This window comes from Anomaloglossus baeobatrachus, unplaced genomic scaffold, assembly GCF_048569485.1.
Source record: "Anomaloglossus baeobatrachus isolate aAnoBae1 unplaced genomic scaffold, aAnoBae1.hap1 Scaffold_2735, whole genome shotgun sequence".
NCBI classification, from domain to species: Eukaryota; Metazoa; Chordata; class Amphibia; order Anura; family Aromobatidae; genus Anomaloglossus; species Anomaloglossus baeobatrachus.
Genome location: NW_027442234.1, coordinates 123,916 through 148,446, shown reverse-complemented (window position 1 = coordinate 148,446; position 24,531 = coordinate 123,916). Strand labels below are relative to the sequence as shown.

At 47.7% G+C, this 24,531-nt stretch overlaps 13 non-coding genes and 1 pseudogene across 13 annotated transcripts; all 14 read right to left on the bottom strand.

Annotated features, from left to right (window-relative positions):
* Window positions 1-1,539: 1,539 nt before the first annotated feature.
* On the bottom strand, window positions 1,540-1,643 carry LOC142265287 (U2 spliceosomal RNA; annotated as a pseudogene).
* Window positions 1,644-3,030: 1,387 nt separating this feature from the next.
* LOC142265266 (U2 spliceosomal RNA) lies at window positions 3,031-3,221 on the bottom strand. The gene has a single exon (XR_012731614.1). It is a non-coding gene; the product is annotated as a U2 spliceosomal RNA (small nuclear RNA).
* A 1,387-nt stretch (window positions 3,222-4,608) lies between these two features.
* On the bottom strand, window positions 4,609-4,799 carry LOC142265265 (U2 spliceosomal RNA). Its single transcript, XR_012731613.1, has one exon. It is a non-coding gene; the product is annotated as a U2 spliceosomal RNA (small nuclear RNA).
* A 1,387-nt stretch (window positions 4,800-6,186) lies between these two features.
* Window positions 6,187-6,379, bottom strand: LOC142265277 (U2 spliceosomal RNA). The gene has a single exon (XR_012731624.1). It is a non-coding gene; the product is annotated as a U2 spliceosomal RNA (small nuclear RNA).
* Window positions 6,380-8,568: 2,189 nt separating this feature from the next.
* Window positions 8,569-8,759, bottom strand: LOC142265264 (U2 spliceosomal RNA). Its single transcript, XR_012731612.1, has one exon. It is a non-coding gene; the product is annotated as a U2 spliceosomal RNA (small nuclear RNA).
* Window positions 8,760-10,146: 1,387 nt separating this feature from the next.
* LOC142265263 (U2 spliceosomal RNA) lies at window positions 10,147-10,337 on the bottom strand. Its single transcript, XR_012731611.1, has one exon. It is a non-coding gene; the product is annotated as a U2 spliceosomal RNA (small nuclear RNA).
* A 1,387-nt stretch (window positions 10,338-11,724) lies between these two features.
* LOC142265262 (U2 spliceosomal RNA) lies at window positions 11,725-11,915 on the bottom strand. Its single transcript, XR_012731610.1, has one exon. It is a non-coding gene; the product is annotated as a U2 spliceosomal RNA (small nuclear RNA).
* A 1,387-nt stretch (window positions 11,916-13,302) lies between these two features.
* LOC142265260 (U2 spliceosomal RNA) lies at window positions 13,303-13,493 on the bottom strand. Its single transcript, XR_012731609.1, has one exon. It is a non-coding gene; the product is annotated as a U2 spliceosomal RNA (small nuclear RNA).
* Window positions 13,494-14,880: 1,387 nt separating this feature from the next.
* On the bottom strand, window positions 14,881-15,071 carry LOC142265259 (U2 spliceosomal RNA). Its single transcript, XR_012731608.1, has one exon. It is a non-coding gene; the product is annotated as a U2 spliceosomal RNA (small nuclear RNA).
* A 1,387-nt stretch (window positions 15,072-16,458) lies between these two features.
* On the bottom strand, window positions 16,459-16,654 carry LOC142265284 (U2 spliceosomal RNA). Its single transcript, XR_012731629.1, has one exon. It is a non-coding gene; the product is annotated as a U2 spliceosomal RNA (small nuclear RNA).
* A 2,226-nt stretch (window positions 16,655-18,880) lies between these two features.
* On the bottom strand, window positions 18,881-19,071 carry LOC142265257 (U2 spliceosomal RNA). Its single transcript, XR_012731606.1, has one exon. It is a non-coding gene; the product is annotated as a U2 spliceosomal RNA (small nuclear RNA).
* A 1,387-nt stretch (window positions 19,072-20,458) lies between these two features.
* Window positions 20,459-20,649, bottom strand: LOC142265256 (U2 spliceosomal RNA). Its single transcript, XR_012731605.1, has one exon. It is a non-coding gene; the product is annotated as a U2 spliceosomal RNA (small nuclear RNA).
* Window positions 20,650-22,036: 1,387 nt separating this feature from the next.
* LOC142265255 (U2 spliceosomal RNA) lies at window positions 22,037-22,227 on the bottom strand. The gene has a single exon (XR_012731604.1). It is a non-coding gene; the product is annotated as a U2 spliceosomal RNA (small nuclear RNA).
* Window positions 22,228-23,614: 1,387 nt separating this feature from the next.
* On the bottom strand, window positions 23,615-23,805 carry LOC142265254 (U2 spliceosomal RNA). The gene has a single exon (XR_012731603.1). It is a non-coding gene; the product is annotated as a U2 spliceosomal RNA (small nuclear RNA).
* Window positions 23,806-24,531: the final 726 nt, after the last annotated feature.

The window sequence follows — 24,531 nt, the reverse complement described above, 5'->3', positions numbered from 1 at the left end:
TCCTCCTCTTCCTGGGGTGGGTTAAGGTCCACAATGAACAGCTTGGAAGGTTCTGCGACAGGACTATCTTCCACCTTCCTTTTCCTTTGGCCTGTACCTGAGGAGACAAGAGCTGGAAAATCCTCCTCGGTGAAAAGTGCAAGAGTGCTGAGGCCCTCTGCTCTCATGGTCTGGGGAGGGAGAGTGGGCTTTGGGGGGGGGTGAGGAGACCAGCTGAGGAGTAGGGAAATGAGGTGGAGGTAGTGGAATCCTCAGTAGGGTTGGCCGGGGGGGGAGGGGTTTGGACAGGGGTGACAGGGGGGGGGACCAGGGAGGGGGCAGCAGTTTTCTTACCCTTCTTTTCCCTGGACTCCGTGGCTGCTGGGGCATCGGCTGGAGCCACGGTCGCCGGGTTCTTGGCCGCCTTGTCCTTGGCCTCTGTGGCCTTGGTCGTAGCTGCCTTGGTCGACGAAGCTGTGACTACCCGATACTGGGTCGCCGCGGCAACCCTTGCCCAGGATTTCTCCCGCTGTGGGCAGTCCTTGTAAAGGTGGTCCGCCTGTCCACATAGGTTGCAAGTCTTCTTCTTTGGGCAGTCCTTGGAGCTGTGTCCTGTCACCCGGCAAACCCTGCAGGCGTCCTCCTTGCAGGTCTTCATCGAATGCCCTTTCCCGCCACATTTCCTGCAGTTGTGTGGCATGTCCGGGTAGTAGATGAGACCATAGGAGTTTCCCAGAGAGAATGTCGGGGGCAGGTGCTGGAGACCATCCTCGGATGCTGGTTCCCTGTGGAGTCGAACGGTTACTGACCACTTACCCGTCCAGAATCCGTTGCCGTTAAGGATGTGGGATGGCTCCCTCACCACTGTGCAGAGACGTCCCAGGAACGTGGAGATGTCTCTTCCTGGGGTGTGCGGGTTCCGCATGGAGACCGTGATCCTCTTCTCATCCCTCTGTATAGGACAGGATCCTAAAAAAGAATGAAAAGGGGAGTCCGGCATCGCTGCGTTCATCGCCTCCCAGTATCTCCTGCAGGCATTCACCGTGGCAAAGGTTACCAGAAAAATGCCAGTCATGAAGGTCTGGACACTCAGGGTTTCCGCCCTGGAGAAGCCCTGATCCAGAATCATCTTCTTGCAGAACACGTCGCTGGACATGTCCGGCAACCTACCATCCACCGCCTTTAGCTTCAGGGCGACCGTCTGCCGCATCCAAGGCTCCAGGGTTGGAGCCTTTTCAGGCGGCGTCCGGGCTCCCTCCGGCTGGCTGGCGTCGGAGGTGGGGGCCTCTTGGGCCGAAGAAGCCTCTGGATGAGCCTTCCTGGAGGTCCCTGGGTCCTGAGCCTTCCTGGCTGCCTTCTCTGGCTTGCTTGCCATGGCTGGTTCCTGCTTGAGTTCCCGGAGCTGGATCTTGGATTCTTCTCCGGGTGTCTTCTCCCGCTGTGTTCCTCCTCGAAGTTCCTCTGGTCTCCCCAAGTCTTCTCCGAGCCTTCGTCTTCTTGCTTCTTTCTGCCAAGCTCTTCTTCCGTCCGATCTCCCTCTTTCGGTCTCGGCTGGGCTTCGGAGCTTGTCTCCCTGATCGTATCTCGTCAAGTGTAGCTAGCTCAGTTTGTTCTGATAAGAACAGATACTACACTTGATCTTAGCCAAAAGGCCGAGAAGCGATAACCAGAATTGGTTTGGGCCTCGAGTGGCACCCTGGCCTATGCCGGACACATCTTAGGGAGAGAGAGCGAGAGGGAGACAAACCCACGCCTACACAAGACATTTTGTCACCCAAGCCAACCCTTGAAAAGGCTGCTTTGCAGAGCCAAAACAAGAAGAATGGTGCGTTTTGCAGCCGCCGCCCACTGCAATGAATCTGAATAACTCCTCCTTTAGGGCGCAAGCAACTCCCCTCCCCCTTGCAGTCTTTCCAATTCACGATACAAAAAGACGGACAGGACAGGTTGCCTGACTTTCCGTCACTGCCACCCTTTGCCATCCTTACCCGTAGAAAGCCCTTTCATCATCCCCAAACCCTAATCTTTTCCCTTTCCTTCCCAGCCCCCAAACCCTGCCCTCTGTACCTTTCTCACCACCCGCTTCCCTTCTCCTGTCATCCCCCTACCACCCGGGAAAAAAAGAGATTGCCCCCTCCTTCCACTAGCCCACCCTCCCACCCAAAGAACAACTTCTTCTGCGCAGCTTGTTTTCTAGGCAGCAGCGCTATTGTGATGTCATCGGGGGGCATTGTGACAAGCCGCCAGTGTTCCGTCTCTTCATGTTGTGCACAGTTCAAACGGAAAATACATCAACAGGCAGACTACAGAAAAGCTTACTATCAAAGGTTAGAGGGGGGCTTTCTCAGAGGGCTTTTTACAGTTTTTCTATTCCCAATTAGCCGTTTAAGTGTACTTATTGAAAGTAGTAATTCTTTCATAGGCCGCCCTTTCTTAGTATTTGACGTTCCTTATATTGCGGTATGAGGCTTCGCAGTAGGTTGCAAACATTCATCACCCATGACTGTCCCCAATTGAGCTCAGAAGCTCAATGTCTATCATGACCTCTCTTTTAGAATGTCCAAGAGCAAGCAAACTATTCCTCCAGGAGAGGGCGCCAACAGACTACTAAAGAGATCATCATTACTCAAAGAAAACCCCAAAAACCAATGCATGATAGGAATAAACAGGTAACTTTCTTTGGAGTGGAAGCGGAGAGATCGCACCAGATGCCAATTCTAGATGTTATCACACCTGTGGTCACTGCAGCAGCAGGTGAATCCACTTTGTCCAAAAGGGATCTATTCCATTCAATTGCAAATGATCTAGATAAGACAGAGAACTGCAGCACGGGGACATAGCCGAGTTGGTCAGGTTGAGTGGTGATGAGTTTGCTATTTGGATGAATAAAGAAAGTCAAAAGTGTGAAAGATAAAAAACAAAAGGAGGAAGTGTGAAAAGTGAATGGGCCAAATTGAGGTGCATATGAAGACGTATGCTTTCTTCCAATTCATTAAATCGGGCTAATATGAATCAGGTGAATTGAGTTCTGCTTTTGGAAACTGGGTTAAGAAGGGGTGCACCGTTCCTGGAGGTACTGCAATACCAGGTCAATGCGTGGAGTGGACAGAGCAAGCTCTTTTTCCATCTCCCTGTTCTAAAAATCCATTTAATATATGGTCCCCAGATAGGGGACGTATCAGATATTAAACTGATAAGAACAGATACTACACTTGATCTTAGCCAAAAGGCCGAGAAGCGATAACCAGAATTGGTTTGGGCCTCGAGTGGCACCCTGGCCTATGCCGGACACATCTTAGGGAGAGAGAGCGAGAGGGAGACAAACCCACGCCTACACAAGACATTTTGTCACCCAAGCCAACCCTTGAAAAGGCTGCTTTGCAGAGCCAAAACAAGAAGAATGGTGCGTTTTGCAGCCGCCGCCCACTGCAATGAATCTGAATAACTCCTCCTTTAGGGCGCAAGCAACTCCCCTCCCCCTTGCAGTCTTTCCAATTCACGATACAAAAAGACGGACAGGACAGGTTGCCTGACTTTCCGTCACTGCCACCCTTTGCCATCCTTACCCGTAGAAAGCCCTTTCATCATCCCCAAACCCTAATCTTTTCCCTTTCCTTCCCAGCCCCCAAACCCTGCCCTCTGTACCTTTCTCACCACCCGCTTCCCTTCTCCTGTCATCCCCCTACCACCCGGGAAAAAAAGAGATTGCCCCCTCCTTCCACTAGCCCACCCTCCCACCCAAAGAACAACTTCTTCTGCGCAGCTTGTTTTCTAGGCAGCAGCGCTATTGTGATGTCATCGGGGGGCATTGTGACAAGCCGCCAGTGTTCCGTCTCTTCATGTTGTGCACAGTTCAAACGGAAAATACATCAACAGGCAGACTACAGAAAAGCTTACTATCAAAGGTTAGAGGGGGGCTTTCTCAGAGGGCTTTTTACAGTTTTTCTATTCCCAATTAGCCGTTTAAGTGTACTTATTGAAAGTAGTAATTCTTTCATAGGCCGCCCTTTCTTAGTATTTGACGTTCCTTATATTGCGGTATGAGGCTTCGCAGTAGGTTGCAAACATTCATCACCCATGACTGTCCCCAATTGAGCTCAGAAGCTCAATGTCTATCATGACCTCTCTTTTAGAATGTCCAAGAGCAAGCAAACTATTCCTCCAGGAGAGGGCGCCAACAGACTACTAAAGAGATCATCATTACTCAAAGAAAACCCCAAAAACCAATGCATGATAGGAATAAACAGGTAACTTTCTTTGGAGTGGAAGCGGAGAGATCGCACCAGATGCCAATTCTAGATGTTATCACACCTGTGGTCACTGCAGCAGCAGGTGAATCCACTTTGTCCAAAAGGGATCTATTCCATTCAATTGCAAATGATCTAGATAAGACAGAGAACTGCAGCACGGGGACATAGCCGAGTTGGTCAGGTTGAGTGGTGATGAGTTTGCTATTTGGATGAATAAAGAAAGTCAAAAGTGTGAAAGATAAAAAACAAAAGGAGGAAGTGTGAAAAGTGAATGGGCCAAATTGAGGTGCATATGAAGACGTATGCTTTCTTCCAATTCATTAAATCGGGCTAATATGAATCAGGTGAATTGAGTTCTGCTTTTGGAAACTGGGTTAAGAAGGGGTGCACCGTTCCTGGAGGTACTGCAATACCAGGTCAATGCGTGGAGTGGACAGAGCAAGCTCTTTTTCCATCTCCCTGTTCTAAAAATCCATTTAATATATGGTCCCCAGATAGGGGACGTATCAGATATTAAACTGATAAGAACAGATACTACACTTGATCTTAGCCAAAAGGCCGAGAAGCGATAACCAGAATTGGTTTGGGCCTCGAGTGGCACCCTGGCCTATGCCGGACACATCTTAGGGAGAGAGAGCGAGAGGGAGACAAACCCACGCCTACACAAGACATTTTGTCACCCAAGCCAACCCTTGAAAAGGCTGCTTTGCAGAGCCAAAACAAGAAGAATGGTGCGTTTTGCAGCCGCCGCCCACTGCAATGAATCTGAATAACTCCTCCTTTAGGGCGCAAGCAACTCCCCTCCCCCTTGCAGTCTTTCCAATTCACGATACAAAAAGACGGACAGGACAGGTTGCCTGACTTTCCGTCACTGCCACCCTTTGCCATCCTTACCCGTAGAAAGCCCTTTCATCATCCCCAAACCCTAATCTTTTCCCTTTCCTTCCCAGCCCCCAAACCCTGCCCTCTGTACCTTTCTCACCACCCGCTTCCCTTCTCCTGTCATCCCCCTACCACCCGGGAAAAAAAGAGATTGCCCCCTCCTTCCACTAGCCCACCCTCCCACCCAAAGAACAACTTCTTCTGCGCAGCTTGTTTTCTAGGCAGCAGCGCTATTGTGATGTCATCGGGGGGCATTGTGACAAGCCGCCAGTGTTCCGTCTCTTCATGTTGTGCACAGTTCAAACGGAAAATACATCAACAGGCAGACTACAGAAAAGCTTACTATCAAAGGTTAGAGGGGGGCTTTCTCAGAGGGCTTTTTACAGTTTTTCTATTCCCAATTAGCCGTTTAAGTGTACTTATTGAAAGTAGTAATTCTTTCATAGGCCGCCCTTTCTTAGTATTTGACGTTCCTTATATTGCGGTATGAGGCTTCGCAGTAGGTTGCAAACATTCATCACCCATGACTGTCCCCAATTGAGCTCAGAAGCTCAATGTCTATCATGACCTCTCTTTTAGAATGTCCAAGAGCAAGCAAACTATTCCTCCAGGAGAGGGCGCCAACAGACTACTAAAGAGATCATCATTACTCAAAGAAAACCCCAAAAACCAATGCATGATAGGAATAAACAGGTAACTTTCTTTGGAGTGGAAGCGGAGAGATCGCACCAGATGCCAATTCTAGATGTTATCACACCTGTGGTCACTGCAGCAGCAGGTGAATCCACTTTGTCCAAAAGGGATCTATTCCATTCAATTGCAAATGATCTAGATAAGACAGAGAACTGCAGCACGGGGACATAGCCGAGTTGGTCAGGTTGAGTGGTGATGAGTTTGCTATTTGGATGAATAAAGAAAGTCAAAAGTGTGAAAGATAAAAAACAAAAGGAGGAAGTGTGAAAAGTGAATGGGCCAAATTGAGGTGCATATGAAGACGTATGCTTTCTTCCAATTCATTAAATCGGGCTAATATGAATCAGGTGAATTGAGTTCTGCTTTTGGAAACTGGGTTAAGAAGGGGTGCACCGTTCCTGGAGGTACTGCAATACCAGGTCAATGCGTGGAGTGGACAGAGCAAGCTCTTTTTCCATCTCCCTGTTCTAAAAATCCATTTAATATATGGTCCCCAGATAGGGGACGTATCAGATATTAAACTGATAAGAACAGATTTTTGATTTAATGAAGCTTTCCAAAGCACCACAAAAAATGCATGACCGAAGTCACACCAAAAACAGTGCAAAGGCTAGGATTCGTGTGGACCCCACCGTGAGGAGAGGGTCCCCAAAAATCAACCCCGTCCCTCCGAGCCAGAAGGCCACAGCAAGGGTCAGGGATCTTCGGTGCTCCCCCAAGCCGAAGCCTGGTTGAGCCTTGTCGTTGCTCCCAGCGTCCACCCAGGCATCTTACCCAAGTGGAGTAGAGAGCTACTAGTTATTGGTTTCACAGCCGAAACTGCCCGGACCGTCAACCGGTGTTGGTTTCTCAGCCCAAGGCTAACCGGACCTCCAACCGGGTGTTGGTTTCTCAGCCGAAGCTGACCCAGACCTCCAACCGGGTGTTGGTTTCTCAGCCGAAGCTGACCCGGACCTCCAACCGGGTGTTAGTTTCTCAGCCCAAAGCTGACCAGACCTCCGACCGGGATTATAAAAATTTCCCTTCCTAGCCAGAAGGCCGGGATAGGGTAATATGCTCAAAAAGTATGAAAAGGCAAGGTACGGTGTGCTACAGAGCCCAAGGCTTGCCGGGGTCCCAAGCCAGCAAGCTCAGACTCACTCCAGGGTCGTCAGTCCTGGGGCACGTTGTACTATAGCCCCCCACCCTTACTCAGTCTAATAGCCTTGATCCTGGTAGGGCCATGTTTTCCTCTAGATGAATATACTATCCACCCAGAGTACTAGCAAGCGCAACCTTCCAGTGTGCAGTGTATCATTGTACTAAGGTGGCCTGGAGCTTAAACCACCTCTTCGAACAACACTACACATGATCTTAGCCAAAAGGCCGAGAAGCGATAACCAGAATTGGTTTGGGCCTCGAGTGGCACCCTGGCCTATGCCGGACACATCTTAGGGAGAGAGAGCGAGAGGGAGACAAACCCACGCCTACACAAGACATTTTGTCACCCAAGCCAACCCTTGAAAAGGCTGCTTTGCAGAGCCAAAACAAGAAGAATGGTGCGTTTTGCAGCCGCCGCCCACTGCAATGAATCTGAATAACTCCTCCTTTAGGGCGCAAGCAACTCCCCTCCCCCTTGCAGTCTTTCCAATTCACGATACAAAAAGACGGACAGGACAGGTTGCCTGACTTTCCGTCACTGCCACCCTTTGCCATCCTTACCCGTAGAAAGCCCTTTCATCATCCCCAAACCCTAATCTTTTCCCTTTCCTTCCCAGCCCCCAAACCCTGCCCTCTGTACCTTTCTCACCACCCGCTTCCCTTCTCCTGTCATCCCCCTACCACCCGGGAAAAAAAGAGATTGCCCCCTCCTTCCACTAGCCCACCCTCCCACCCAAAGAACAACTTCTTCTGCGCAGCTTGTTTTCTAGGCAGCAGCGCTATTGTGATGTCATCGGGGGGCATTGTGACAAGCCGCCAGTGTTCCGTCTCTTCATGTTGTGCACAGTTCAAACGGAAAATACATCAACAGGCAGACTACAGAAAAGCTTACTATCAAAGGTTAGAGGGGGGCTTTCTCAGAGGGCTTTTTACAGTTTTTCTATTCCCAATTAGCCGTTTAAGTGTACTTATTGAAAGTAGTAATTCTTTCATAGGCCGCCCTTTCTTAGTATTTGACGTTCCTTATATTGCGGTATGAGGCTTCGCAGTAGGTTGCAAACATTCATCACCCATGACTGTCCCCAATTGAGCTCAGAAGCTCAATGTCTATCATGACCTCTCTTTTAGAATGTCCAAGAGCAAGCAAACTATTCCTCCAGGAGAGGGCGCCAACAGACTACTAAAGAGATCATCATTACTCAAAGAAAACCCCAAAAACCAATGCATGATAGGAATAAACAGGTAACTTTCTTTGGAGTGGAAGCGGAGAGATCGCACCAGATGCCAATTCTAGATGTTATCACACCTGTGGTCACTGCAGCAGCAGGTGAATCCACTTTGTCCAAAAGGGATCTATTCCATTCAATTGCAAATGATCTAGATAAGACAGAGAACTGCAGCACGGGGACATAGCCGAGTTGGTCAGGTTGAGTGGTGATGAGTTTGCTATTTGGATGAATAAAGAAAGTCAAAAGTGTGAAAGATAAAAAACAAAAGGAGGAAGTGTGAAAAGTGAATGGGCCAAATTGAGGTGCATATGAAGACGTATGCTTTCTTCCAATTCATTAAATCGGGCTAATATGAATCAGGTGAATTGAGTTCTGCTTTTGGAAACTGGGTTAAGAAGGGGTGCACCGTTCCTGGAGGTACTGCAATACCAGGTCAATGCGTGGAGTGGACAGAGCAAGCTCTTTTTCCATCTCCCTGTTCTAAAAATCCATTTAATATATGGTCCCCAGATAGGGGACGTATCAGATATTAAACTGATAAGAACAGATACTACACTTGATCTTAGCCAAAAGGCCGAGAAGCGATAACCAGAATTGGTTTGGGCCTCGAGTGGCACCCTGGCCTATGCCGGACACATCTTAGGGAGAGAGAGCGAGAGGGAGACAAACCCACGCCTACACAAGACATTTTGTCACCCAAGCCAACCCTTGAAAAGGCTGCTTTGCAGAGCCAAAACAAGAAGAATGGTGCGTTTTGCAGCCGCCGCCCACTGCAATGAATCTGAATAACTCCTCCTTTAGGGCGCAAGCAACTCCCCTCCCCCTTGCAGTCTTTCCAATTCACGATACAAAAAGACGGACAGGACAGGTTGCCTGACTTTCCGTCACTGCCACCCTTTGCCATCCTTACCCGTAGAAAGCCCTTTCATCATCCCCAAACCCTAATCTTTTCCCTTTCCTTCCCAGCCCCCAAACCCTGCCCTCTGTACCTTTCTCACCACCCGCTTCCCTTCTCCTGTCATCCCCCTACCACCCGGGAAAAAAAGAGATTGCCCCCTCCTTCCACTAGCCCACCCTCCCACCCAAAGAACAACTTCTTCTGCGCAGCTTGTTTTCTAGGCAGCAGCGCTATTGTGATGTCATCGGGGGGCATTGTGACAAGCCGCCAGTGTTCCGTCTCTTCATGTTGTGCACAGTTCAAACGGAAAATACATCAACAGGCAGACTACAGAAAAGCTTACTATCAAAGGTTAGAGGGGGGCTTTCTCAGAGGGCTTTTTACAGTTTTTCTATTCCCAATTAGCCGTTTAAGTGTACTTATTGAAAGTAGTAATTCTTTCATAGGCCGCCCTTTCTTAGTATTTGACGTTCCTTATATTGCGGTATGAGGCTTCGCAGTAGGTTGCAAACATTCATCACCCATGACTGTCCCCAATTGAGCTCAGAAGCTCAATGTCTATCATGACCTCTCTTTTAGAATGTCCAAGAGCAAGCAAACTATTCCTCCAGGAGAGGGCGCCAACAGACTACTAAAGAGATCATCATTACTCAAAGAAAACCCCAAAAACCAATGCATGATAGGAATAAACAGGTAACTTTCTTTGGAGTGGAAGCGGAGAGATCGCACCAGATGCCAATTCTAGATGTTATCACACCTGTGGTCACTGCAGCAGCAGGTGAATCCACTTTGTCCAAAAGGGATCTATTCCATTCAATTGCAAATGATCTAGATAAGACAGAGAACTGCAGCACGGGGACATAGCCGAGTTGGTCAGGTTGAGTGGTGATGAGTTTGCTATTTGGATGAATAAAGAAAGTCAAAAGTGTGAAAGATAAAAAACAAAAGGAGGAAGTGTGAAAAGTGAATGGGCCAAATTGAGGTGCATATGAAGACGTATGCTTTCTTCCAATTCATTAAATCGGGCTAATATGAATCAGGTGAATTGAGTTCTGCTTTTGGAAACTGGGTTAAGAAGGGGTGCACCGTTCCTGGAGGTACTGCAATACCAGGTCAATGCGTGGAGTGGACAGAGCAAGCTCTTTTTCCATCTCCCTGTTCTAAAAATCCATTTAATATATGGTCCCCAGATAGGGGACGTATCAGATATTAAACTGATAAGAACAGATACTACACTTGATCTTAGCCAAAAGGCCGAGAAGCGATAACCAGAATTGGTTTGGGCCTCGAGTGGCACCCTGGCCTATGCCGGACACATCTTAGGGAGAGAGAGCGAGAGGGAGACAAACCCACGCCTACACAAGACATTTTGTCACCCAAGCCAACCCTTGAAAAGGCTGCTTTGCAGAGCCAAAACAAGAAGAATGGTGCGTTTTGCAGCCGCCGCCCACTGCAATGAATCTGAATAACTCCTCCTTTAGGGCGCAAGCAACTCCCCTCCCCCTTGCAGTCTTTCCAATTCACGATACAAAAAGACGGACAGGACAGGTTGCCTGACTTTCCGTCACTGCCACCCTTTGCCATCCTTACCCGTAGAAAGCCCTTTCATCATCCCCAAACCCTAATCTTTTCCCTTTCCTTCCCAGCCCCCAAACCCTGCCCTCTGTACCTTTCTCACCACCCGCTTCCCTTCTCCTGTCATCCCCCTACCACCCGGGAAAAAAAGAGATTGCCCCCTCCTTCCACTAGCCCACCCTCCCACCCAAAGAACAACTTCTTCTGCGCAGCTTGTTTTCTAGGCAGCAGCGCTATTGTGATGTCATCGGGGGGCATTGTGACAAGCCGCCAGTGTTCCGTCTCTTCATGTTGTGCACAGTTCAAACGGAAAATACATCAACAGGCAGACTACAGAAAAGCTTACTATCAAAGGTTAGAGGGGGGCTTTCTCAGAGGGCTTTTTACAGTTTTTCTATTCCCAATTAGCCGTTTAAGTGTACTTATTGAAAGTAGTAATTCTTTCATAGGCCGCCCTTTCTTAGTATTTGACGTTCCTTATATTGCGGTATGAGGCTTCGCAGTAGGTTGCAAACATTCATCACCCATGACTGTCCCCAATTGAGCTCAGAAGCTCAATGTCTATCATGACCTCTCTTTTAGAATGTCCAAGAGCAAGCAAACTATTCCTCCAGGAGAGGGCGCCAACAGACTACTAAAGAGATCATCATTACTCAAAGAAAACCCCAAAAACCAATGCATGATAGGAATAAACAGGTAACTTTCTTTGGAGTGGAAGCGGAGAGATCGCACCAGATGCCAATTCTAGATGTTATCACACCTGTGGTCACTGCAGCAGCAGGTGAATCCACTTTGTCCAAAAGGGATCTATTCCATTCAATTGCAAATGATCTAGATAAGACAGAGAACTGCAGCACGGGGACATAGCCGAGTTGGTCAGGTTGAGTGGTGATGAGTTTGCTATTTGGATGAATAAAGAAAGTCAAAAGTGTGAAAGATAAAAAACAAAAGGAGGAAGTGTGAAAAGTGAATGGGCCAAATTGAGGTGCATATGAAGACGTATGCTTTCTTCCAATTCATTAAATCGGGCTAATATGAATCAGGTGAATTGAGTTCTGCTTTTGGAAACTGGGTTAAGAAGGGGTGCACCGTTCCTGGAGGTACTGCAATACCAGGTCAATGCGTGGAGTGGACAGAGCAAGCTCTTTTTCCATCTCCCTGTTCTAAAAATCCATTTAATATATGGTCCCCAGATAGGGGACGTATCAGATATTAAACTGATAAGAACAGATACTACACTTGATCTTAGCCAAAAGGCCGAGAAGCGATAACCAGAATTGGTTTGGGCCTCGAGTGGCACCCTGGCCTATGCCGGACACATCTTAGGGAGAGAGAGCGAGAGGGAGACAAACCCACGCCTACACAAGACATTTTGTCACCCAAGCCAACCCTTGAAAAGGCTGCTTTGCAGAGCCAAAACAAGAAGAATGGTGCGTTTTGCAGCCGCCGCCCACTGCAATGAATCTGAATAACTCCTCCTTTAGGGCGCAAGCAACTCCCCTCCCCCTTGCAGTCTTTCCAATTCACGATACAAAAAGACGGACAGGACAGGTTGCCTGACTTTCCGTCACTGCCACCCTTTGCCATCCTTACCCGTAGAAAGCCCTTTCATCATCCCCAAACCCTAATCTTTTCCCTTTCCTTCCCAGCCCCCAAACCCTGCCCTCTGTACCTTTCTCACCACCCGCTTCCCTTCTCCTGTCATCCCCCTACCACCCGGGAAAAAAAGAGATTGCCCCCTCCTTCCACTAGCCCACCCTCCCACCCAAAGAACAACTTCTTCTGCGCAGCTTGTTTTCTAGGCAGCAGCGCTATTGTGATGTCATCGGGGGGCATTGTGACAAGCCGCCAGTGTTCCGTCTCTTCATGTTGTGCACAGTTCAAACGGAAAATACATCAACAGGCAGACTACAGAAAAGCTTACTATCAAAGGTTAGAGGGGGGCTTTCTCAGAGGGCTTTTTACAGTTTTTCTATTCCCAATTAGCCGTTTAAGTGTACTTATTGAAAGTAGTAATTCTTTCATAGGCCGCCCTTTCTTAGTATTTGACGTTCCTTATATTGCGGTATGAGGCTTCGCAGTAGGTTGCAAACATTCATCACCCATGACTGTCCCCAATTGAGCTCAGAAGCTCAATGTCTATCATGACCTCTCTTTTAGAATGTCCAAGAGCAAGCAAACTATTCCTCCAGGAGAGGGCGCCAACAGACTACTAAAGAGATCATCATTACTCAAAGAAAACCCCAAAAACCAATGCATGATAGGAATAAACAGGTAACTTTCTTTGGAGTGGAAGCGGAGAGATCGCACCAGATGCCAATTCTAGATGTTATCACACCTGTGGTCACTGCAGCAGCAGGTGAATCCACTTTGTCCAAAAGGGATCTATTCCATTCAATTGCAAATGATCTAGATAAGACAGAGAACTGCAGCACGGGGACATAGCCGAGTTGGTCAGGTTGAGTGGTGATGAGTTTGCTATTTGGATGAATAAAGAAAGTCAAAAGTGTGAAAGATAAAAAACAAAAGGAGGAAGTGTGAAAAGTGAATGGGCCAAATTGAGGTGCATATGAAGACGTATGCTTTCTTCCAATTCATTAAATCGGGCTAATATGAATCAGGTGAATTGAGTTCTGCTTTTGGAAACTGGGTTAAGAAGGGGTGCACCGTTCCTGGAGGTACTGCAATACCAGGTCAATGCGTGGAGTGGACAGAGCAAGCTCTTTTTCCATCTCCCTGTTCTAAAAATCCATTTAATATATGGTCCCCAGATAGGGGACGTATCAGATATTAAACTGATAAGAACAGATACTACACTTGATCTTAGCCAAAAGGCCGAGAAGCGATAACCAGAATTGGTTTGGGCCTCGAGTGGCACCCTGGCCTATGCCGGACACATCTTAGGGAGAGAGAGCGAGAGGGAGACAAACCCACGCCTACACAAGACATTTTGTCACCCAAGCCAACCCTTGAAAAGGCTGCTTTGCAGAGCCAAAACAAGAAGAATGGTGCGTTTTGCAGCCGCCGCCCACTGCAATGAATCTGAATAACTCCTCCTTTAGGGCGCAAGCAACTCCCCTCCCCCTTGCAGTCTTTCCAATTCACGATACAAAAAGACGGACAGGACAGGTTGCCTGACTTTCCGTCACTGCCACCCTTTGCCATCCTTACCCGTAGAAAGCCCTTTCATCATCCCCAAACCCTAATCTTTTCCCTTTCCTTCCCAGCCCCCAAACCCTGCCCTCTGTACCTTTCTCACCACCCGCTTCCCTTCTCCTGTCATCCCCCTACCACCCGGGAAAAAAAGAGATTGCCCCCTCCTTCCACTAGCCCACCCTCCCACCCAAAGAACAACTTCTTCTGCGCAGCTTGTTTTCTAGGCAGCAGCGCTATTGTGATGTCATCGGGGGGCATTGTGACAAGCCGCCAGTGTTCCGTCTCTTCATGTTGTGCACAGTTCAAACGGAAAATACATCAACAGGCAGACTACAGAAAAGCTTACTATCAAAGGTTAGAGGGGGGCTTTCTCAGAGGGCTTTTTACAGTTTTTCTATTCCCAATTAGCCGTTTAAGTGTACTTATTGAAAGTAGTAATTCTTTCATAGGCCGCCCTTTCTTAGTATTTGACGTTCCTTATATTGCGGTATGAGGCTTCGCAGTAGGTTGCAAACATTCATCACCCATGACTGTCCCCAATTGAGCTCAGAAGCTCAATGTCTATCATGACCTCTCTTTTAGAATGTCCAAGAGCAAGCAAACTATTCCTCCAGGAGAGGGCGCCAACAGACTACTAAAGAGATCATCATTACTCAAAGAAAACCCCAAAAACCAATGCATGATAGGAATAAACAGGTAACTTTCTTTGGAGTGGAAGCGGAGAGATCGCACCAGATGCCAATTCTAGATGTTATCACACCTGTGGTCACTGCAGCAGCAGGTGAATCCACTTTGTCCAAAAGGGATCTATTCCATTCAATTGCAAATGATCTAGATAAGACAGAGAACTGCAGCACGGGGACATAGCCGAGTTGGTCAGGTTGAGTGGTGATGAGTTTGCTATTTGGATGAATAAAGAAAGTCAAAAGTGTGAAAGATAAAAAACAAAAGGAGGAAGTGTGAAAAGTGAATGGGCCAAATTGAGGTGCATATGAAGACGTATGCTTTCTTCCAATTCATTAAATCGGGCTAATATGAATCAGGTGAATTGAGTTCTGCTTTTGGAAACTGGGTTAAGAAGGGGTGCACCGTTCCTGGAGGTACTGCAATACCAGGTCAATGCGTGGAGTGGACAGAGCAAGCTCTTTTTCCATCTCCCTGTTCTAAAAATCCATTTAATATATGGTCCCCAGATAGGGGACGTATCAGATATTAAACTGATAAGAACAGATACTACACTTGATCTTAGCCAAAAGGCCGAGAAGCGATAACCAGAATTGGTTTGGGCCTCGAGTGGCACCCTGGCCTATGCCGGACACATCTTAGGGAGAAAGAGCGAGAGGGAGACAAACCCACGCCTACACAAGACATTTTGTCACCCAAGCCAACCCTTGAAAAGGCTGCTTTGCAGAGCCAAAACAAGAAGAATGGTGCGTTTTGCAGCCGCCGCCCACTGCAATGAATCTGAATAACTCCTCCTTTAGGGCGCAAGCAACTCCCCTCCCCCTTGCAGTCTTTCCAATTCACGATACAAAAAGACGGACAGGACAGGTTGCCTGACTTTCCGTCACTGCCACCCTTTGCCATCCTTACCCGTAGAAAGCCCTTTCATCATCCCCAAACCCTAATCTTTTCCCTTTCCTTCCCAGCCCCCAAACCCTGCCCTCTGTACCTTTCTCACCACCCGCTTCCCTTCTCCTGTCATCCCCCTACCACCCGGGAAAAAAAGAGATTGCCCCCTCCTTCCACTAGCCCACCCTCCCACCCAAAGAACAACTTCTTCTGCGCAGCTTGTTTTCTAGGCAGCAGCGCTATTGTGATGTCATCGGGGGGCATTGTGACAAGCCGCCAGTGTTCCGTCTCTTCATGTTGTGCACAGTTCAAACGGAAAATACATCAACAGGCAGACTACAGAAAAGCTTACTATCAAAGGTTAGAGGGGGGCTTTCTCAGAGGGCTTTTTACAGTTTTTCTATTCCCAATTAGCCGTTTAAGTGTACTTATTGAAAGTAGTAATTCTTTCATAGGCCGCCCTTTCTTAGTATTTGACGTTCCTTATATTGCGGTATGAGGCTTCGCAGTAGGTTGCAAACATTCATCACCCATGACTGTCCCCAATTGAGCTCAGAAGCTCAATGTCTATCATGACCTCTCTTTTAGAATGTCCAAGAGCAAGCAAACTATTCCTCCAGGAGAGGGCGCCAACAGACTACTAAAGAGATCATCATTACTCAAAGAAAACCCCAAAAACCAATGCATGATAGGAATAAACAGGTAACTTTCTTTGGAGTGGAAGCGGAGAGATCGCACCAGATGCCAATTCTAGATGTTATCACACCTGTGGTCACTGCAGCAGCAGGTGAATCCACTTTGTCCAAAAGGGATCTATTCCATTCAATTGCAAATGATCTAGATAAGACAGAGAACTGCAGCACGGGGACATAGCCGAGTTGGTCAGGTTGAGTGGTGATGAGTTTGCTATTTGGATGAATAAAGAAAGTCAAAAGTGTGAAAGATAAAAAACAAAAGGAGGAAGTGTGAAAAGTGAATGGGCCAAATTGAGGTGCATATGAAGACGTATGCTTTCTTCCAATTCATTAAATCGGGCTAATATGAATCAGGTGAATTGAGTTCTGCTTTTGGAAACTGGGTTAAGAAGGGGTGCACCGTTCCTGGAGGTACTGCAATACCAGGTCAATGCGTGGAGTGGACAGAGCAAGCTCTTTTTCCATCTCCCTGTTCTAAAAATCCATTTAATATATGGTCCCCAGATAGGGGACGTATCAGATATTAAACTGATAAGAACAGATTTTGATTTAATGAAGCTTTCCAAAGCACCGCAAAAAATGCATGACCGAAGTCACACCAAAAACAGTGCAAAGGCTAGGATTCGTGTGGACCCCTCCGTGAGGAGAGGGTCCCCAAAAATCAACCCCGTCCCTCCGAGCCAGAAGGCCACAGCAAGGGTCAGGGATCTTCGGTGCTCCCCCAAGCCGAAGCCTGGTTGAGCCTTGTCGTTGCTCCCAGCGTCCACCCAGGCATCTTACCCAAGTGGAGTAGAGAGCTACTAGTTGTTGGTTTCGCAGCCGAAACTGCCCGGACCGTCAACCGGTGTTGGTTTCTCAGCCCAAGGCTAACCGGACCTCCAACCGGGTGTTGGTTTCTCAGCCGAAGCTGACCCGGACCTCCAACCGGGTGTTGGTTTCTCAGCCGAAGCTGACCCGGACCTCCAACCGGGTGTTGGTTTCTCAGCCGAAGCTGACCCGGACCTCCAACCGGGTGTTGGTTTCTCAGCCCAAAGCTGAACGGACCTCCGACCATGATTATAAAAATTTCCCTTCCTAGCCAGAAGGCCGGGATAGAGCAATATGCTCAGAAAGTATGAAAGGGCAAGGTACGGTGTGCTACAGAGCCCAAGGCTTGCCGGGGTCCAAAGCCAGCAAGCTCAGACTCACTCCAGGGTCGTCAATCCTGGGGCACATTGCACCATAGCCCCCACACTTACTCAGTCTAATAGCCTCGATCCTGGTAGGGCCATGGTTTCCTCTAGATGGATATACTATCCTCCCAAAGTACTAACAAGCGCAACCTTCCAGTGTGCATTGCATCATTGTACTAAGGTGGCCGGAGCCTTAAACCACCTTTTCGAACGATACTACACTTGATTTTAGCCAAAAGGCCGAGAAGCGATAACCAGAATTGGTTTGGGCCTCGAGTGGCACCCTGGCCTATGCCGGACACATCTTAGGGAGAGAGAGCGAGAGGGAGACAAACCCACGCCTACACAAGACATTTTGTCACCCAAGCCAACCCTTGAAAAGGCTGCTTTGCAGAGCCAAAACAAGAAGAATGGTGCGTTTTGCAGCCGCCGCCCACTGCAATGAATCTGAATAACTCCTCCTTTAGGGCGCAAGCAACTCCCCTCCCCCTTGCAGTCTTTCCAATTCACGATACAAAAAGACGGACAGGACAGGTTGCCTGACTTTCCGTCACTGCCACCCTTTGCCATCCTTACCCGTAGAAAGCCCTTTCATCATCCCCAAACCCTAATCTTTTCCCTTTCCTTCCCAGCCCCCAAACCCTGCCCTCTGTACCTTTCTCACCACCCGCTTCCCTTCTCCCGTCATCCCCCTACCACCCGGGAAAAAAAGAGATTGCCCCCTCCTTCCACTAGCCCACCCTCCCACCCAAAGAACAACTTCTTCTGCGCAGCTTGTTTTCTAGGCAGCAGCGCTATTGTGATGTCATCGGGGGGCATTGTGACAAGCCGCCAGTGTTCCGTCTCTTCATGTTGTGCACAGTTCAAACGGAAAATACATCAACAGGCAGACTACAGAAAAGCTTACTATCAAAGGTTAGAGGGGGGCTTTCTCAGAGGGCTTTTTACAGTTTTTCTATTCCCAATTAGCCGTTTAAGTGTACTTATTGAAAGTAGTAATTCTTTCATAGGCCGCCCTTTCTTAGTATTTGACGTTCCTTATATTGCGGTATGAGGCTTCGCAGTAGGTTGCAAACATTCATCACCCATGACTGTCCCCAATTGAGCTCAGAAGCTCAATGTCTATCATGACCTCTCTTTTAGAATGTCCAAGAGCAAGCAAACTATTCCTCCAGGAGAGGGCGCCAACAGACTACTAAAGAGATCATCATTACTCAAAGAAAACCCCAAAAACCAATGCATGATAGGAATAAACAGGTAACTTTCTTTGGAGTGGAAGCGGAGAGATCGCACCAGATGCCAATTCTAGATGTTATCACACCTGTGGTCACTGCAGCAGCAGGTGAATCCACTTTGTCCAAAAGGGATCTATTCCATTCAATTGCAAATGATCTAGATAAGACAGAGAACTGCAGCACGGGGACATAGCCGAGTTGGTCAGGTTGAGTGGTGATGAGTTTGCTATTTGGATGAATAAAGAAAGTCAAAAGTGTGAAAGATAAAAAACAAAAGGAGGAAGTGTGAAAAGTGAATGGGCCAAATTGAGGTGCATATGAAGACGTATGCTTTCTTCCAATTCATTAAATCGGGCTAATATGAATCAGGTGAATTGAGTTCTGCTTTTGGAAACTGGGTTAAGAAGGGGTGCACCGTTCCTGGAGGTACTGCAATACCAGGTCAATGCGTGGAGTGGACAGAGCAAGCTCTTTTTCCATCTCCCTGTTCTAAAAATCCATTTAATATATGGTCCCCAGATAGGGGACGTATCAGATATTAAACTGATAAGAACAGATACTACACTTGATCTTAGCCAAAAGGCCGAGAAGCGATAACCAGAATTGGTTTGGGCCTCGAGTGGCACCCTGGCCTATGCCGGACACATCTTAGGGAGAGAGAGCGAGAGGGAGACAAACCCACGCCTACACAAGACATTTTGTCACCCAAGCCAACCCTTGAAAAGGCTGCTTTGCAGAGCCAAAACAAGAAGAATGGTGCGTTTTGCAGCCGCCGCCCACTGCAATGAATCTGAATAACTCCTCCTTTAGGGCGCAAGCAACTCCCCTCCCCCTTGCAGTCTTTCCAATTCACGATACAAAAAGACGGACAGGACAGGTTGCCTGACTTTCCGTCACTGCCACCCTTTGCCATCCTTACCCGTAGAAAGCCCTTTCATCATCCCCAAACCCTAATCTTTTCCCTTTCCTTCCCAGCCCCCAAACCCTGCCCTCTGTACCTTTCTCACCACCCGCTTCCCTTCTCCTGTCATCCCCCTACCACCCGGGAAAAAAAGAGATTGCCCCCTCCTTCCACTAGCCCACCCTCCCACCCAAAGAACAACTTCTTCTGCGCAGCTTGTTTTCTAGGCAGCAGCGCTATTGTGATGTCATCGGGGGGCATTGTGACAAGCCGCCAGTGTTCCGTCTCTTCATGTTGTGCACAGTTCAAACGGAAAATACATCAACAGGCAGACTACAGAAAAGCTTACTATCAAAGGTTAGAGGGGGGCTTTCTCAGAGGGCTTTTTACAGTTTTTCTATTCCCAATTAGCCGTTTAAGTGTACTTATTGAAAGTAGTAATTCTTTCATAGGCCGCCCTTTCTTAGTATTTGACGTTCCTTATATTGCGGTATGAGACTTCGCAGTAGGTTGCAAACATTCATCACCCATGACTGTCCCCAATTGAGCTCAGAAGCTCAATGTCTATCATGACCTCTCTTTTAGAATGTCCAAGAGCAAGCAAACTATTCCTCCAGGAGAGGGCGCCAACAGACTACTAAAGAGATCATCATTACTCAAAGAAAACCCCAAAAACCAATGCATGATAGGAATAAACAGGTAACTTTCTTTGGAGTGGAAGCGGAGAGATCGCACCAGATGCCAATTCTAGATGTTATCACACCTGTGGTCACTGCAGCAGCAGGTGAATCCACTTTGTCCAAAAGGGATCTATTCCATTCAATTGCAAATGATCTAGATAAGACAGAGAACTGCAGCACGGGGACATAGCCGAGTTGGTCAGGTTGAGTGGTGATGAGTTTGCTATTTGGATGAATAAAGAAAGTCAAAAGTGTGAAAGATAAAAAACAAAAGGAGGAAGTGTGAAAAGTGAATGGGCCAAATTGAGGTGCATATGAAGACGTATGCTTTCTTCCAATTCATTAAATCGGGCTAATATGAATCAGGTGAATTGAGTTCTGCTTTTGGAAACTGGGTTAAGAAGGGGTGCACCGTTCCTGGAGGTACTGCAATACCAGGTCAATGCGTGGAGTGGACAGAGCAAGCTCTTTTTCCATCTCCCTGTTCTAAAAATCCATTTAATATATGGTCCCCAGATAGGGGACGTATCAGATATTAAACTGATAAGAACAGATACTACACTTGATCTTAGCCAAAAGGCCGAGAAGCGATAACCAGAATTGGTTTGGGCCTCGAGTGGCACCCTGGCCTATGCCGGACACATCTTAGGGAGAGAGAGCGAGAGGGAGACAAACCCACGCCTACACAAGACATTTTGTCACCCAAGCCAACCCTTGAAAAGGCTGCTTTGCAGAGCCAAAACAAGAAGAATGGTGCGTTTTGCAGCCGCCGCCCACTGCAATGAATCTGAATAACTCCTCCTTTAGGGCGCAAGCAACTCCCCTCCCCCTTGCAGTCTTTCCAATTCACGATACAAAAAGACGGACAGGACAGGTTGCCTGACTTTCCGTCACTGCCACCCTTTGCCATCCTTACCCGTAGAAAGCCCTTTCATCATCCCCAAACCCTAATCTTTTCCCTTTCCTTCCCAGCCCCCAAACCCTGCCCTCTGTACCTTTCTCACCACCCGCTTCCCTTCTCCTGTCATCCCCCTACCACCCGGGAAAAAAAGAGATTGCCCCCTCCTTCCACTAGCCCACCCTCCCACCCAAAGAACAACTTCTTCTGCGCAGCTTGTTTTCTAGGCAGCAGCGCTATTGTGATGTCATCGGGGGGCATTGTGACAAGCCGCCAGTGTTCCGTCTCTTCATGTTGTGCACAGTTCAAACGGAAAATACATCAACAGGCAGACTACAGAAAAGCTTACTATCAAAGGTTAGAGGGGGGCTTTCTCAGAGGGCTTTTTACAGTTTTTCTATTCCCAATTAGCCGTTTAAGTGTACTTATTGAAAGTAGTAATTCTTTCATAGGCCGCCCTTTCTTAGTATTTGACGTTCCTTATATTGCGGTATGAGGCTTCGCAGTAGGTTGCAAACATTCATCACCCATGACTGTCCCCAATTGAGCTCAGAAGCTCAATGTCTATCATGACCTCTCTTTTAGAATGTCCAAGAGCAAGCAAACTATTCCTCCAGGAGAGGGCGCCAACAGACTACTAAAGAGATCATCATTACTCAAAGAAAACCCCAAAAACCAATGCATGATAGGAATAAACAGGTAACTTTCTTTGGAGTGGAAGCGGAGAGATCGCACCAGATGCCAATTCTAGATGTTATCACACCTGTGGTCACTGCAGCAGCAGGTGAATCCACTTTGTCCAAAAGGGATCTATTCCATTCAATTGCAAATGATCTAGATAAGACAGAGAACTGCAGCACGGGGACATAGCCGAGTTGGTCAGGTTGAGTGGTGATGAGTTTGCTATTTGGATGAATAAAGAAAGTCAAAAGTGTGAAAGATAAAAAACAAAAGGAGGAAGTGTGAAAAGTGAATGGGCCAAATTGAGGTGCATATGAAGACGTATGCTTTCTTCCAATTCATTAAATCGGGCTAATATGAATCAGGTGAATTGAGTTCTGCTTTTGGAAACTGGGTTAAGAAGGGGTGCACCGTTCCTGGAGGTACTGCAATACCAGGTCAATGCGTGGAGTGGACAGAGCAAGCTCTTTTTCCATCTCCCTGTTCTAAAAATCCATTTAATATATGGTCCCCAGATAGGGGACGTATCAGATATTAAACTGATAAGAACAGATACTACACTTGATCTTAGCCAAAAGGCCGAGAAGCGATAACCAGAATTGGTTTGGGCCTCGAGTGGCACCCTGGCCTATGCCGGACACATCTTAGGGAGAGAGAGCGAGAGGGAGACAAACCCACGCCTACACAAGACATTTTGTCACCCAAGCCAACCCTTGAAAAGGCTGCTTTGCAGAGCCAAAACAAGAAGAATGGTGCGTTTTGCAGCCGCCGCCCACTGCAATGAATCTGAATAACTCCTCCTTTAGGGCGCAAGCAACTCCCCTCCCCCTTGCAGTCTTTCCAATTCACGATACAAAAAGACGGACAGGACAGGTTGCCTGACTTTCCGTCACTGCCACCCTTTGCCATCCTTACCCGTAGAAAGCCCTTTCATCATCCCCAAACCCTAATCTTTTCCCTTTCCTTCCCAGCCCCCAAACCCTGCCCTCTGTACCTTTCTCACCACCCGCTTCCCTTCTCCTGTCATCCCCCTACCACCCGGGAAAAAAAGAGATTGCCCCCTCCTTCCACTAGCCCACCCTCCCACCCAAAGAACAACTTCTTCTGCGCAGCTTGTTTTCTAGGCAGCAGCGCTATTGTGATGTCATCGGGGGGCATTGTGACAAGCCGCCAGTGTTCCGTCTCTTCATGTTGTGCACAGTTCAAACGGAAAATACATCAACAGGCAGACTACAGAAAAGCTTACTATCAAAGGTTAGAGGGGGGCTTTCTCAGAGGGCTTTTTACAGTTTTTCTATTCCCAATTAGCCGTTTAAGTGTACTTATTGAAAGTAGTAATTCTTTCATAGGCCGCCCTTTCTTAGTATTTGACGTTCCTTATATTGCGGTATGAGGCTTCGCAGTAGGTTGCAAACATTCATCACCCATGACTGTCCCCAATTGAGCTCAGAAGCTCAATGTCTATCATGACCTCTCTTTTAGAATGTCCAAGAGCAAGCAAACTATTCCTCCAGGAGAGGGCGCCAACAGACTACTAAAGAGATCATCATTACTCAAAGAAAACCCCAAAAACCAATGCATGATAGGAATAAACAGGTAACTTTCTTTGGAGTGGAAGCGGAGAGATCGCACCAGATGCCAATTCTAGATGTTATCACACCTGTGGTCACTGCAGCAGCAGGTGAATCCACTTTGTCCAAAAGGGATCTATTCCATTCAATTGCAAATGATCTAGATAAGACAGAGAACTGCAGCACGGGGACATAGCCGAGTTGGTCAGGTTGAGTGGTGATGAGTTTGCTATTTGGATGAATAAAGAAAGTCAAAAGTGTGAAAGATAAAAAACAAAAGGAGGAAGTGTGAAAAGCGAATGGGCCAAATTGAGGTGCATATGAAGACGTATGCTTTCTTCCAATTCATTAAATCGGGCTAATATGAATCAGGTGAATTGAGTTCTGCTTTTGGAAACTGGGTTAAGAAGGGGTGCACCGTTCCTGGAGGTACTGCAATACCAGGTCAATGCGTGGAGTGGACAGAGCAAGCTCTTTTTCCATCTCCCTGTTCTAAAAATCCATTTAATATATGGTCCCCAGATAGGGGACGTATCAGATATTAAACTGATAAGAACAGATACTACACTTGATCTTAGCCAAAAGGCCGAGAAGCGATAACCAGAATTGGTTTGGGCCTCGAGTGGCACCCTGGCCTATGCCGGACACATCTTAGGGAGAGAGAGCGAGAGGGAGACAAACCCACGCCTACACAAGACATTTTGTCACCCAAGCCAACCCTTGAAAAGGCTGCTTTGCAGAGCCAAAACAAGAAGAATGGTGCGTTTTGCAGCCGCCGCCCACTGCAATGAATCTGAATAACTCCTCCTTTAGGGCGCAAGCAACTCCCCTCCCCCTTGCAGTCTTTCCAATTCACGATACAAAAAGACGGACAGGACAGGTTGCCTGACTTTCCGTCACTGCCACCCTTTGCCATCCTTACCCGTAGAAAGCCCTTTCATCATCCCCAAACCCTAATCTTTTCCCTTTCCTTCCCAGCCCCCAAACCCTGCCCTCTGTACCTTTCTCACCACCCGCTTCCCTTCTCCTGTCATCCCCCTACCACCCGGGAAAAAAAGAGATTGCCCCCTCCTTCCACTAGCCCACCCTCCCACCCAAAGAACAACTTCTTCTGCGCAGCTTGTTTTCTAGGCAGCAGCGCTATTGTGATGTCATCGGGGGGCATTGTGACAAGCCGCCAGTGTTCCGTCTCTTCATGTTGTGCACAGTTCAAACGGAAAATACATCAACAGGCAGACTACAGAAAAGCTTACTATCAAAGGTTAGAGGGGGGCTTTCTCAGAGGGCTTTTTACAGTTTTTCTATTCCCAATTAGCCGTTTAAG